The sequence below is a fragment of the Triticum dicoccoides genome, chromosome 5B, assembly GCF_002162155.2.
Source record: "Triticum dicoccoides isolate Atlit2015 ecotype Zavitan chromosome 5B, WEW_v2.0, whole genome shotgun sequence".
In the NCBI taxonomy this organism is placed as follows: domain Eukaryota; kingdom Viridiplantae; phylum Streptophyta; class Magnoliopsida; order Poales; family Poaceae; genus Triticum; species Triticum dicoccoides.
Window position 1 is genome coordinate 568771198 of NC_041389.1, and position 14417 is coordinate 568785614.

The following is a 14417-nucleotide window of genomic DNA, read 5'->3' on the forward strand; positions in this document are numbered from 1 at the left end:
ATTCAAACGAATGAGTTTGGCTGCAGATTTAAGGATATCGGAGACTCGATCATCCTTTTATGATGGAGAACCTATGCCTTGGAAGACGAACAACAAGCCTACATCATCAACAACTCCTACTTCACCACCTTCGAGGAAATAATCACATGGGTATGGGCACTCCCCTTGGCAACTGCCAAGCTTGGGGGAGGTGCCCGGGTATCGTATCACCATCACACTCCTATCTTTACCACTTTATTTAGTTCGATCCTTTTAGTAGTGTCTTGATTTAGTAGTTTGAAGTTTTGATATCAAGTAGTTTGAAGTTTGCATTGTGATCTCTTTATGTAATCAAGTCCATGTGCTATCTATAATAAAGTTTAGTGTTGAGTCAAGGGCTTTGCTATGTGCTATGATCTTGAGAAAGTAGAAAGAATAAAAGAGTTCATATTGATCTTATGGATAGTAATAACTTCACATATAGAAAGTATGAGGCATAAAAATTGTTGAGAGTTGATGAATGTGGCCTTGGTCATCGTTGCAATTAATAGGAAGTGATAAGGAAAGAGGGGTTCACATATAGATATATTATCGTGGACATCTTTTACGATTGTGAAGCACCCATTAAGTATGACATGCTAAAAGAGTTGATGTTGGACAAGGAAGACAGCGTAATGGTTAATGTTTTCCGACATCTCAGTTAAAGTATATTGTCATTGACCTTCCAAACATGTTGAGCTTGCCTTTCTCCCTCATGCTAGCCAAATTCCTAGCACCAAGTAGAAATACTACTTGTGCTTCCAGATATCCTTAAACCCAGTTTTGCCATGAGAGTCCACTATACCTACCTATGGATTGAGTAAGATCCTTCGAGTAACTTGTCATCGGTGCAAGCAATAAAAATTGCTCTCTAAATATGTATGACTTATTAGTGCAGAGAAAATAAGATTTGTACGAACTTGTTGTGGAAGTAATAAAAGCGACAGACTGCATAATAAAGGTCCACATACAAGGGGCAATATAAAGTGACGTTCTTTTGCATTAAGATTTTATGCATCAACCCTAAATGCGCATGACAACCTCTACTTCCCTCTGCGAAGGGCCTATCTTTTACTTTATGTTTTTACTTTACGCTTGAGTCAAGGTGATCCTCACCTTTCCCTTTTTATTTTTATCCTTTGGCAAGCTCCTCGTGTTTGAAAGATCATGATATATATATCCAATTGGATGTAAGTTAGCATGTGCTATTATTGTTGAAATCACCTAAAGGTGAATACATGGGGAGGCGACACAATAAGCCCCTATCTTTCTCAGTGTCCGGCTGAAACTCTATAACCACAAGTACTGCGTGAGTGTTAGAAATTGTAGGAGACTACGAGATAGTTGAGTATGTGAGCTTGTTGAAAAGCTCTATTATTGACTCTTTCCGAGGTTACGATAAATTGCAATTGCTTAAATGACTGAGATTATAGTTTGTCTGTTCCCAATGAAGTTTTTGAACCATACTTGATATTGTGAATTTCTTGTTACTTGAGCATAGGAAATCATATAACAAAATTTATATATGTTGATGTTATTAGAATGATCATGATGCCCTCATGTCCATATTTTATTTTTATCGACACCTTTATCTCTAAACATGCGGACATATTTTTCGATTTCGGCTTCCGCTTGAGGACAAGCGAGGTCTAAGCTTGGGGGAGTTGATACGTCCATTTTGCATCATGCTTTTATATCAATATTTATTGCATTATGGGCTGTTATTAAACATTATATCTCAATACTTATGGCTATTCTCTCTTATTTTACAAGGTTTACCATGAAGAGGGGGAATGCCGGCAGCTGGAATTCTGGCTGGAAAAGGAGCAAACGTTGGAAACCTATTCTGCACAACTCCAAAAGTCCTGAAACTCCACGAAACAACTTTTTGGAATTATTAAGAATTTCTGAGCGAAAGAAATAGGCCAGGGGGCCCACACCCTGTCCAGGAGACAGGGGGCGTGCCTCCCCTATAGGGTGCACCCCCTATCTCCTGGGCCCCCTGGTGGGCCTCCGGCGTCCATCTTTTGCTATATCATCACTTTTACCCTAGAAAAAATCAAGGGCAAGCTTACAGGACGAAACTCCGCCGCCACGAGGCGGAACCTTGGCGGAATCAATCTAGGGCTCTGGCAGAGCTGTTCTGTCGGGGACACTTCCCTCCGGGAGGGGGAAATCATCACCAACATCATCACCAACGATCCTCTCATCGGGAGGGGGTCAATCTCCATCAACATCTTCACCAGCACCATCTCCTCTCAAAACCCTAGTTCATCTCTTGTATCCAATCTTGTATCAAAACCACAATTTGGTACCTGTGGGTTGCTAGTAGTGTTGATTACTCCTTGTAGTTGATACTAATTGGTTTACTTGGTGGAAGATCATATGTTCAGATCCTTTATGCATATCATTACTCCTCTGATTATGAATATGAATATGCTTTGTGAGTAGTTACATTTGTTCCTGAGGACATGGTAGAAGTCTTGCTATTAGTAATCATGTGAATTTGGTATTCGTTCGTTATTTTGATGAGATGTATGTTGTCTTTTCCTCTAGTGGTGTTATGTGAATGTTGACTACATGACACTTCACCATTATTTGGGCCTAGAGGAAGGCATGGGGAAGTAATAAGTAAATGATGGGTTGCTAGAGTGACAGAAGCTTAAACCCTAGTTTATGCGTTGCTTCGTTAGGGGTTGATATGGATCCATATGTCTAATGTTGTGTTTAGGTTTACCTTAATACTTCTTTTTGTAGTTGCGGATGCTTGCAATAGGGGTTAATCATAAGTGGGATGCTTGCCAAGTTAGGGCAGTACCCAAGTTCCGGTCCACCCACATATCAAATTATCAAAGTACCGAACATGAATCATTTGAGCGTGATGAAAACTAGCTTGACGATAATTCCAAATGTGTCCTCGGGAGCTCCTTTCTCATTATTAGAAATTGTCCAGGCTTATCCTTTGCTACATAAAGGATTGGGCCACTTTGCTGCACTTTATTTACTTGTTGCTCGTTACTATTTATCTTATCACAAAACTATCTGTTACCTACAATTTCAGTGCTTGCAAAGAAAACCTTACTGAAAACCGCTTATCATTTCCATCTGCTCCTTGTTGGGTTCGACACTCTTACTTATCGAAAGGACTACGATAGATCCCCTACACTTGTGGGTCATCAGGCTGCAATAACCTATTTTTTAAAACTAGGCCACAATAACCATGGGCTAATATTTACTGTAGTGACACTGGGCCTCATACGGGCCGTAGAAACAGTGGGCCCTCTTCGGGCCATAGAAACAGTGGGCCTTCTACGGGCCGTAGAAATAGTGGGCCTTCTATGGGCTGTAGAAACAATGGGCCTTCTACGGGCCGTATGATCAATTGGCCAAACATGGGCCAATAACAGGCCGCAATATGGCCGTAAACGGGCTAGAGTTGGAATCGTCCGTTCATGGGCCGACCATAATGGGCCATCGTTAATAGGCCGTATTTGATGACGCTATGAAAATGGCCCAGCGTATTAACAGACCACAAACAGGCCGACTGTAACCACGGGTTGAATTTGGTCCACAAACAGAAAATGACAGTAATGGGCCATAAGTAAACGAATGCTGGAAATGAGCCCAAGAATAAATGGGCTCTAAGAAGGCCGAAAGATAACATGGGCTGGAAACGGCCCAACGGAATAACGGGCCATTAATGGGTATAAAGTGACACACTGTTCATTACGGGCTAGTTTCACCAAGCGCCGTTAATGGGTGTAAAGTGATACACTGTTCATTACGGGCCAGTTTCACCACGGGCCATTAATAGGCTAAGAGTTCCATAGGGCCTCATATGGGCCGGAAGACGTCATGATCCATACATGGGCCAGAAGTGAAAACGGGCTGGAATCATATTGGATGGCCCAGATGATGCTATTGGGCCTAATTCGGATAGGGCGTAATGGGCCTTGGATTAGCGGGCTATAAATGGGCTATATGCGAACAGGCCATTGGCATGCTTTACATGGGCCGGCCCGCCATCTTTTGACCAAGTCAAATGGGCCGGCCTTTTCACGGGAATGGGCCTCTGTTGGGCCGTGCCATGTGTTGACGTATCATAGGCACCTTCTGTCCAATGAGTGGATGACATATGTCCCAACGATGAGCCGACACGTGTTTCCTCCAGCCAATGATGATTTTACACGTGGAAAATCCCCATTAGTCGGGGCTGTTAACGGGTTATCGGATCCAAAACCCAACCCGATAGCTTAACGGCGTTCTGTTACGGTGGATGCCACGTGTCGGTCACCCTTGACGAAAGCACTTCTGTGACGCTTGATTTATCGTCATGGAAGTGGAAACTTCCATGATGATAATTTTGGTAACGTCATGGAACACTTCTACGACAGCACAGGTATGACTATCTTGATTCTGTCATAAATTTTTCATGGATGTACATGCATGATAGAAAATGCGACCTACTGTGACAAACACGTATCATCACGGAAGTGTATTTTTTTTGTAGTGAATACATGTGTGAATACATAGACCACAACATGTCCCTAGTGAGCCTCTAGTTGACTAGCTTGTTGATCAACATATGGTCATGGTTTCCTTACTATGGACATTGGATGTCATTGATAACGGGATCACATCATTAGGAGAATGATGTGATGGACAAGACCCAATCCTAAGCATAGCACAAGATCGTGTAGTTCATTTGCTATAGCTTTTCTAATGTCAAGTATCATTTCCTTAGACCATGAGATTGTGCAACTCCCGGATACCATAGGAATGCTTTGGGTGTACCAAACGTCACAACGTAACTTGGTGGCTATAAAGGTGCACTACAGGTATCTCCGGAAGTGTCTGTTGGGTTGGCACGAATCGAGACTGAGATTTGTCACTCCATATGACGGAGAGGTATCTCTGGGCCCACTTGGTAACACATCATCATAATGAGCTCAATGTGACTAAGTAGTTGGTCACGAGATCATGCATTACAAAATGAGTAAAGTGACTTGCCGGTAACGAGATTGAACGAGGTATTGGGATACCGATGATCGAATCTTGGGCAAGTAATATACCGATTGACATAGGGAATTGTATACGGGATTGCTTGAATCCTCGACATCGTGGTTCATCCGATGAGATCATCCTGGAACATGTGGGAGCCAACATGGGTATCCAAATCCCGCTATTGGTTATTGGCTGGAGAGCTCTCTTGGTCATGTCTGCATGATTCCCGAACCCATAGGGTCTACACACTTAAGGTTCGATGACGCTAGGGTTATAGGGAAGGTTTGTATGAGGTTACCAAATGTTGTTCGGAGTCTTGGATGAGATCCCGGACGTCACGAGGAGTTCCGGAATGGTCCGGAGGTGAAGATTTATATATGGGAAGTCATCATACGGTCACCAGAAGTATTCGGGGGTTTGCCGGTATTGTACCGGGACCACCGAAGGGGTTCCGAGGGTCCACGGGGAGGGTCCACCTGCCCTGGAGGGCCCTATGGGATGTATGTGGAAGGGAACCAGCCCCTAAGTGGGCTGGGCACCATCCCCCTAGGGCCCATGCACCTAGGGTTGGGGGGAACCCTAAGGGGGGCGCCCCTCTTGGCTTGGCGGGCAAGCCCCCTCCGCTTGGCCGCTGCCCCCACCTCTAGATCTCATCTAGAGGGGCCGTCCCCCTTCCCCCTTAGGCCAATAAATGGAGGGGAGGATGGAAGGCAGCCGCACCTCATCCAAGGCGCAGCCCTCCCCCTCTCCAACACCCCTCGTCCTCCGTTTGAGCTTGGCGAAGCCCTGCCGGAGAACCACTGCTCCACCACCACCACGCTGTCGTGCTACTACTGGAGTTGTCTTCCTCAACCTCTCCCTCCTCTTTGCTGGATCAAGGCGCGGGAGACATCACCGGGCTGCACGTGTGTTAAATGCAGAGGTGCCGTTGTTCGGCGCTTAGATTGGAATCAACCGCGATCTGAATCGCTTCGAGTACGACTCCTTCATCCGCGTTCTTGCAACGCTTCTGTTCTGCAATCTTCAAGGGTACGAAGATGCACTCCCCTCTATCTCATTGCTAGTCTCTCCATAGATTGATCTTGGTGATGCATAGAAATTTTTTAATTTCTGCAACGAGCCCCAACAATGGCATCATGAGCTAGGTCTATGCGTAGTTTCTATGCACGAGTAGAACACAAGTTGTTGTGGGCGTCGATTTTATCAATTTACTTGCCGTTACTAGTCTTATCTTGATTCAGCGGCATCATGGGATGAAGCGGCCCGGTCCAACCTTACACGTACGCTTACGTGAGACAGGTTCCACCGACTGACATGCACTAGTTGCATAAGGTGGCTAGCGGGTGTCTATCTCTCCCACTTTAGTCGGATCGGATTCGATGAAAAGGGTCCTTATGAAAGGTAAATAGCAATTGGCATATCACGTTGTGGTTTTGGCGTAGATAAGAAACGTTCTTGCTAGAAACCTATAGCAGCCACGTAAAAACTTGCAACAACAATTAGGGGACGTCTAACTTGTTCTTGCAGCATATGTCGTGTGATGTGATATGGCCAAAAGGATGTGATGAATGATATATATGTGATGTATGAGATTAATCATGTTCTTGTTAAAGGTATCACGACTTGCTTGTCGATGAGTATGATAACCGACAGGAGCCATATGAGTTGTCTTAATTATTGTATGACCTACGTGTCATTGAATAATGCAATGTAATTACTTTACTTTATTGCTAAACCGTTAGCCATAGTAGTAGAAGTAATAGTTGGCGAGACAACTTCATGAAGACACGATGATGGAGATCATGGTGTCATGCCGGTGACGATGATGATCATGGCGCCCCAAAGATGGAGATCAAAAGGAGCAAAATGATATTGGCATATCATGTCACTATTTGATTGCATGTGATGTTTATCATGTTTTTACATCTTATTTGCTTAGAACGACAGTAGCATAAATAAGATGATCCCTCATAAAATTTCAAGAAAGTGTTCCCCCTAACTGTGCACCGTTGTGAAGGTTCGTTGTTTCGAAGCACCACGTGATGATCGGGTGTGATAGATTCTAACATTCGCATACAATGGGTGTAAGCCAGATTTACACATGCAAAAACACTTAGGTTGACTTGACGAGCCTAGCATGTACAGACATGGCCTCGGAACACAAGAGATCGAAAGGTCGAACATGAGTCGTATAGTAGATACAATCAACATGAAGATGTTCACTGATGATGACTAGTCCGTCTCACGTGATGATCGGACACGGCCTAGTTGACTCGGATCATGTATCACTTAGATGACTAGAGGGATGTCTATCTAAGTGGGAGTTCATTAAATAATTTGATTAGATGAACTTAATTATCATGAACTTAGTCTAAAATCTTTGCAATATGTCTTGTAGATCAAATGGCCCACGCTAATGTTGCCCTCAACTTAAACGTGTTCCTAGAAAACCAAGCTGAAAGACGATGGTAGCAACTATACGGACTGGGTCCAGAACTTGAGGATTATCCTCATAGCTGCCATAAAGCATATGTCCTTGATGCACCGCTAGGTGAACACCTGTTTTCCCAGCAACTCAAGACGTTATTAACGCTTGGCAGTCGCGTAGTGATGATTACTCCCTGGTTTAGTGCGTCATGCTTTACAGCTTAGAATCGGGGCTCCAAAATTGTTTTGAGCAGAAGGGAGCATATGAGATGTTCCAAGAGCTAAAAATGGTTTTTCAAGCTCATGCCCGAGTCGAGAGATATGAAGTCTCCGACAAGTTCTATAGTTTTAAGATGGAGGAGAATAGTTCTGTCAGCGAGCACATACTTAGAATGTCTGGGTTGCACAACCGCTTGTCTCAGCTGGGAGTTAATCTCCCCGATGACGCGGGCATTGACAGAATCTTTAAGTCGCTTCCACCTAGCTACAAGAGCTTTGTGATGAATTTCAATATGCAGGGGATGGTGAAAACCATTCCTGCACTACAGGAATCAGCTACTTTGCCATCTGCCACGGCGGGCGGCAAAGGCATGGATGGCGGACGGCAAAGGTCTTTGCCATCCGCCGCGGACGGCAAAGGGGACGACAAAGTACGGGACGGCTAAGAGCTACGTTGACGTCTACTTCGGGCGGCTGACGGCAAAGGGCTCTTTGCCATCAGCAGCGGACGGCAAAGAATGCAGACGGTGATAAATTCATTGTTACTCCGTTAGATGGTTAACGGCAAGCCTTTGCCATCCGCCGAATGATGTCAGCGGACGTCACTACATGGCAGGCCTTTGCCGTCCGCCGCTGTAGGAAAAGTTTTTTTTTCTTTGTCGTCAGCCACTGTAGGCAAACTGACCAAATTGTTCAGCCTCCCAGGAAGCACAGTTGCCTCCCACGTGGCCTCTTTCTCGTCCGCTGCTGATGGCAAAGAGCCCTTTGCCGTCGGTGGCAGACGGCAAAGAGCCTGCATATTGGCTCTTTTTTTCTGTTTTTTTTAAATCCAACAATTTTCACAGCAAATATATATGACATATATAGATATATTTCACAGGGCTATTTAACAACACATAAGTTTCATCGTACATACATATATAGTTCCATCCATTCATACATAGCAAGTTGCACATACACATAAGTTGCAACCATTAGGAAGTTGCACATACATATTACAATGCAAAGTTTCATCAAGATAGCAAGTTCCATCGTAGCAAGCTAGAAGAATACTAGAAGAGAATGAAATAAAAAACAAGCACTCCATCATAGCAAGCTAGCTTCCGACAAGTGAATGAAATCTGCAAAATGGCAAATAAGAAAGTTAGGAAAAGCTGACTATAAGAAGAAGACTAGAAGAAGAAGCACGCCGTCGTTTGTGAGGTAACTTAGGTGAAATGGATCGTTTATGAGCTAAGTTAGGTAAAATGCATCATTTTAGAGCTAACATAGGTAAAATGGATCGTTTATGAGCTAACTAAGCTAATTATGCCGTTTTTTACATAAGTAAGCTAAGTACATGTCATTATTGAGAAAACCTAGTTAACTAAGCATATTATAACTAACTTAGGTCATTTTCGAGGAAACAAAGCTAAGTATAGATCGTTTTAGAGCTAACTTAGGTAAAATGGCTGGTTTTGGAGGTCAGTAAGCTTATTAAGTCATTTTGGAGGAAAAGAAGCTAACTCTAGGTCATTAAGGTAAGCATATTGGAGGAAATATATCTAAGTCTAGGTCTTTATGCATTTGTTAAGCAAAAAACTAGAGAAACTTACCTTGATCATGGAGGTGTGGGAGCAGGCTCGCTCGTGCCAGTAGCTGGAGAAGGATCGTGTGATGCTTGTGTGGAGTTACGCTGCACCAAAGATCATTTCCAATGTTTCGTTAGCATGATGACACTCAAATGTTAAGACTAGCAAGTAACGTCCATTCAAATTAAACTCACCGTGGTCTCAGGAGCAATCTCTGGATCAATGGCTATGGAGCCACGGGACCTCCCGCCACTAGATATCATCACCTGCTCTGGATTGTAGGGAATCTGGCTCGAGTTAAACTCCTCCCCTTTCCTCGCCTTCCCCTTGACTTGCTTGTAAGAGGCAGTGTGGGCCATGACATACAGGTCGTACCCCTCTGGCACCTTATCCGTCTTATTGTAGCATGCCTGAAAGAGAGAAACAAAGTAAATTAGTAATTAAAGGGCTCAAGCTAGCATGATGAATGAATTGCATTAATCATGAAGCAAACCACATACCCAATTCCGCCCGAACTGATATAAGCTGGAGCTACCTTGATGGTGTGGCACACCTTCAATTTGGGCAAGTTTGTCCTTGGCCTCAGTCGGCTCCCCTTCCATCTTTCATCACCTGCCATGACAAAGAGTAAACGAAATTAGTACAACATAAAAAAATACCGACATGAATAATAATATGTATATCACTTACGTGTATCATCATCAAGTACAACATAAAAAAATTGAATACCTGACACTACTAATAATCTCGATCAGTATCATCAATAAATGCACAATCATCATCATCACTATAATCAATGACGGGCTCATAGGGTTCAGTGGCATCAACATGTGGAAGGCCACCTTTACGTAATTGGTCAAGCATTGAGAGGTCATCCGCAGCAGTAACCTCTTCTTGTTCTGGCTCTTCTTGTTCCTCCTCTGGGGTGATGTGGGATTCACTGTCGCTGTCTACTTCAATGTTTTGGGGTGAAGTATATCGATTCTTGAAACGCTTTTTGGAAAGACGTGGCTCTTGGAAGAATTCTCCTTCATATGTGTCTGGGTTAATGTGAGGTTCATAATCCTCTTCCTTTGGGGGAGATAGTCTAGCATGTGGCGGCACTTCATAAACGACATCCCAACCTTTCAGATTTGGATTAGTTTGGCAGGCCCACGGTGGATAGAATACTTGGGTCGCCTGTTGAGCCGTAATATAGACATCAAGAACATCTAAATGGGTGCTTTGGTTGATTTCAACTAGCCCTATATGTTCGTGAGTCCTTCTAGTCTCCTTCGGCTGAAACCAATAACATTTGAAGACTACGGCATTCGGTGGGTTTTCACCATAGAATAGAAGTTCATAAATTGCTTCAACTCTCCCATAATACTCAGTACCTCCTTCGCCGATAGCAGATACACAACAATTTGTAGACTTTCGGTCAGCCATAGATAACTCTTTGCCATAGGTACGAAAGCGATACCCGTTGATGTCATATTTGTCAAATGAACGGACCTTATAGTCAAAACCATTAGCGACTTATCTCAATTCGGTGTCCATAGACTCTGAATTAGCCTACAAGTTTAATATGAAAGGATTGTTGCATTACGCACAAATTAGCGAATGAAATGAAATTGTCTAATAGAATTTACCGTTTGTTTGAACCAAGAGATGAAACCAGGATAGCCGCCTCCTTGCTTTGCGAGAAGCTCATACTCTTCGACGGAATCCTTTTGGATCACCGCTCCATACGAGAATAGGGCAACATATCGACTGTATGAAATATCCAGGAATAAGAGCAGTTCAAAGGAAATAGAAGTTGCAAAACAATGTACCGAGAACTTACTCGATGTACGGCCGCACTTCTATCAGGTTGTTGAAGATATACAACGAAATGGTCCGCCATTCTTCGTTATCCAAAGATACTGGATTTAAAACACTGGCTGGTGCGAGATTCCCTTTGAATAGGCTGAGGTTGGATCCACCCTTTTTAGGCTTGTCAGCATTGTACCGAGGCTTCGGATTATGCAAATGCCGATTTTTGGTTTTGTAGTGTGCTGTCACGAAGTTTGCCACCTCCTCAGTGATGAATGCCTCAGCCATCGACGCTTCAATTCTACGTTTATTTTTACATTTTTCTCGAAGCGTCTTCTGCATCCTCTCAGTTGGGTAGCACCAACGATTTTGCACGATCCCCCCCCCCCAATCTTGCCTCGGTCGGGAGATGCAAAATCAAATGCTGCATTGGATTAAAGAAGCCCGGTGGAAAGATCTTCTCTAACTTGCAGATCAACTCCGGCGCCAACTCTTCCATTTCTTCTAGCACGCCAGGCGATAGTTCTTTCGCACAAAGAACATGGAAGAAATAGCTGAGTTCTGCCAGTACTAGCCATTCATCCTCAGGGATGAAGCCACTCAACATCACCGGCATTACCCGGTCAATCCATATGTGCCAATCATGACTCTTGAGACCAAATATCTTCAATTTATCAAGACTCGCTCCCCTCTTTAGATTCGCTGCATACCCATCGGGGAACATCAACTGCATTTTCACCCACAAGATAATTTCCCTCATAGCTGGCCTTCCAAGATTGAACATGCCTTTGGCTTCGTCCAGTTCTGCTTTCCTTTCGGTTCTTTCATGTTTTGTAACGGCCTATCACATAGCGCCTCCAGATCGACTCTAGCCTTAGTATTATCCTTTGACTTCGCATCTATGCCGAACAATGTACCAAAAAGTGCCTCGGCGATATTCTTCTCAGTGTGCATCACGTCGATGTTGTGTGGGAAAAGGAGGTCTTTGAAGTAAGGCAGATCCCATAAGCATGTTTTGTGAGTCCAGGCGTGCTCAGAATTATACCCCTTGAAGTACCCTGGACGCTCTAGATCTGGCTCGAGAGCGTTTAATTGATCCAGGGTCTATTGGCCTGTCAATGCAGGTGGTGCAGAGTTTTTTACAACTCTACCTCTGATGAAGTTCTTCTTGTCTTTCCTGAACTTATGGCGAGGATCCAGGAACTGTCTATGCATGTCGAAGCAAGAAAACTTGCGACCGGCCTGAAGCCAACGAAACTCAAGAGCTCCCTTGCATTTGGGGCACGGGAACCTTCCATGCACACACCAGCCAACGAATAGCGCATACGTCGGCAAGTCATGCGTCGAGTACATGTACCAGACACGCATTATGAAGTTTCGTTTGCTATAGGCATTGTACGTCTTGAACCCATTATCCCAGGCTTCTTGCAATTCGTCCTTAAGCGGCTACATGTACACATTCATATTTTTGCCTGGATAGTTGGGCCCTGGAATTATCAACGTCAGGAAAATGTTCTTTCTTTGCATAATCTGTCCGGGGGGGAGATTGAGTGGAAAGACAAATATGGGCCAACAACTGTATTGGGCTGCCGTCATACCAAACACACTAAACCCATCGGTGCTGATGCTAACTCGAGGATGCCTCTGATATGCCGCTTTGTCAGCATGTAATTCATCAAACTTTTTCCATGCAACACCATCCGATGTGTGTACCATCATCAGATTCCCATCTGCATCTAGTTCGGTTCTTTTGCCTGTTTTGTGCCATGTCATCTGTCTGGCCGTCTCTTCGACCATGAAAAGACATTGAAGTCTTGGTACGATTGGCATATACCGAAGAACACTAACGGGGATTTTGGTCTGTGTCTTCTCACCCATACCGTTGTCTACCACACATACCTGGAAGACTTGCAAATGGGACAATAGTTCAAGTCCGCATAGTCAAGCCTAAATAAGGCACATCCTTTCTCACAGGCATGTATCTTCTCATAGGCCATCTTAAGTGCACGGAGGATTTTGTCCGACTGGTACAAGTTTGCAGGCATTACATGGCCTTTGGGTAGAAAGCGTCCAAATATTGTCATAATTGCGTCGTAGCATTCTCTTCCCAAGTTGAATTGAGCCTTCAGAGCCATTACTTGTGAGATGGCATCCAACTGACAAAGCTCAGTGTGCTCGTGGAGCGGACATTTTGAAGACTCCAACATTTCATTGAAGGCCTTTGCAGATTCCTCCATCTCCTCGTCCGAATCCCGAGCATCATCATAGTCTTGCACCATGTTTTCTATCCCGGTACCATGCTTGTCAGTGCGACAATGATCCACCTTATCTCGGTCACGTTGGGCAGACTCACCATGAAATGTCCACACCATATAATCGGGCGTAAAACCATTCTTCTACAGGTGTTTACCCATTTCATCCTCTGTCCTCTTTTCCCAATTGCCGCATCGGAAACAGGGGCACCAAGTTTTCCTCTGGCCATTTGCAAATGCGGCTTGCACAAACCCCTTGGTTTTTGTGAACCATTCAGCGCTCCATTTGTTCTGACCAGTGTGACCGGTATACATCCATGCACGATCACTCATCTTGACTTTCAGAGCTACTGGACACACAACAATTATATATATAATTCATCATGTATATATTCATCAGTTGATCTACTTTGTCAATTTTATTATGTCCATGCAACCTACACTCTAATAGGTAATGATAGGTCCTAATCCCACCCGAATATGTGTAGATTGGGCTCATTTTCCCATGCTATGCTCCGGATCCGATGCAAAATTTTGGCAGCACCTCCCCGCTGTTCTCCTGATACACGTCTCTGCAATAAACAGAGAGGATGTGTACCCGGAGAACAACAGGGGAGGCACTGACGAAATTTATGCGTCGGATCCGGAGCAAAGCATATGGGAAAACGAACCCAATCTACACATACTCGGGCTGTCCATGGATAGCGTTGGACAATTTGAAAGAATCAAGGTTATAAATATGCAAATGCATGCATATTTATAACTATGACGCTTTCGAATGGGAGACACATGTTGGTTACACATACTGATGATTCAAGACACATATATAGCTAGCTATCAAGTTTCATCGGAATAGATTAAATAATTAATGGGGGAGGAGGACATGTCATTTCTGCTCAACCACGAACGAAGGGGCACAACTCGTCAAACGCACGGCGAGGTCGTCGAACACCAAACCTCGCAGCGATGAAACAACTGCACATTTAAAACTACCCGATCAACACAATTATATATGATTCATAACAAAATCGAAAAATATATAACCTAACTAATAATTCACAAATATATGATCCCGTCGGCCTCTGGATCGGGGTCGGGGTCGGTGTCGGGGTCGGGGTCGGGGTCGGGGTCG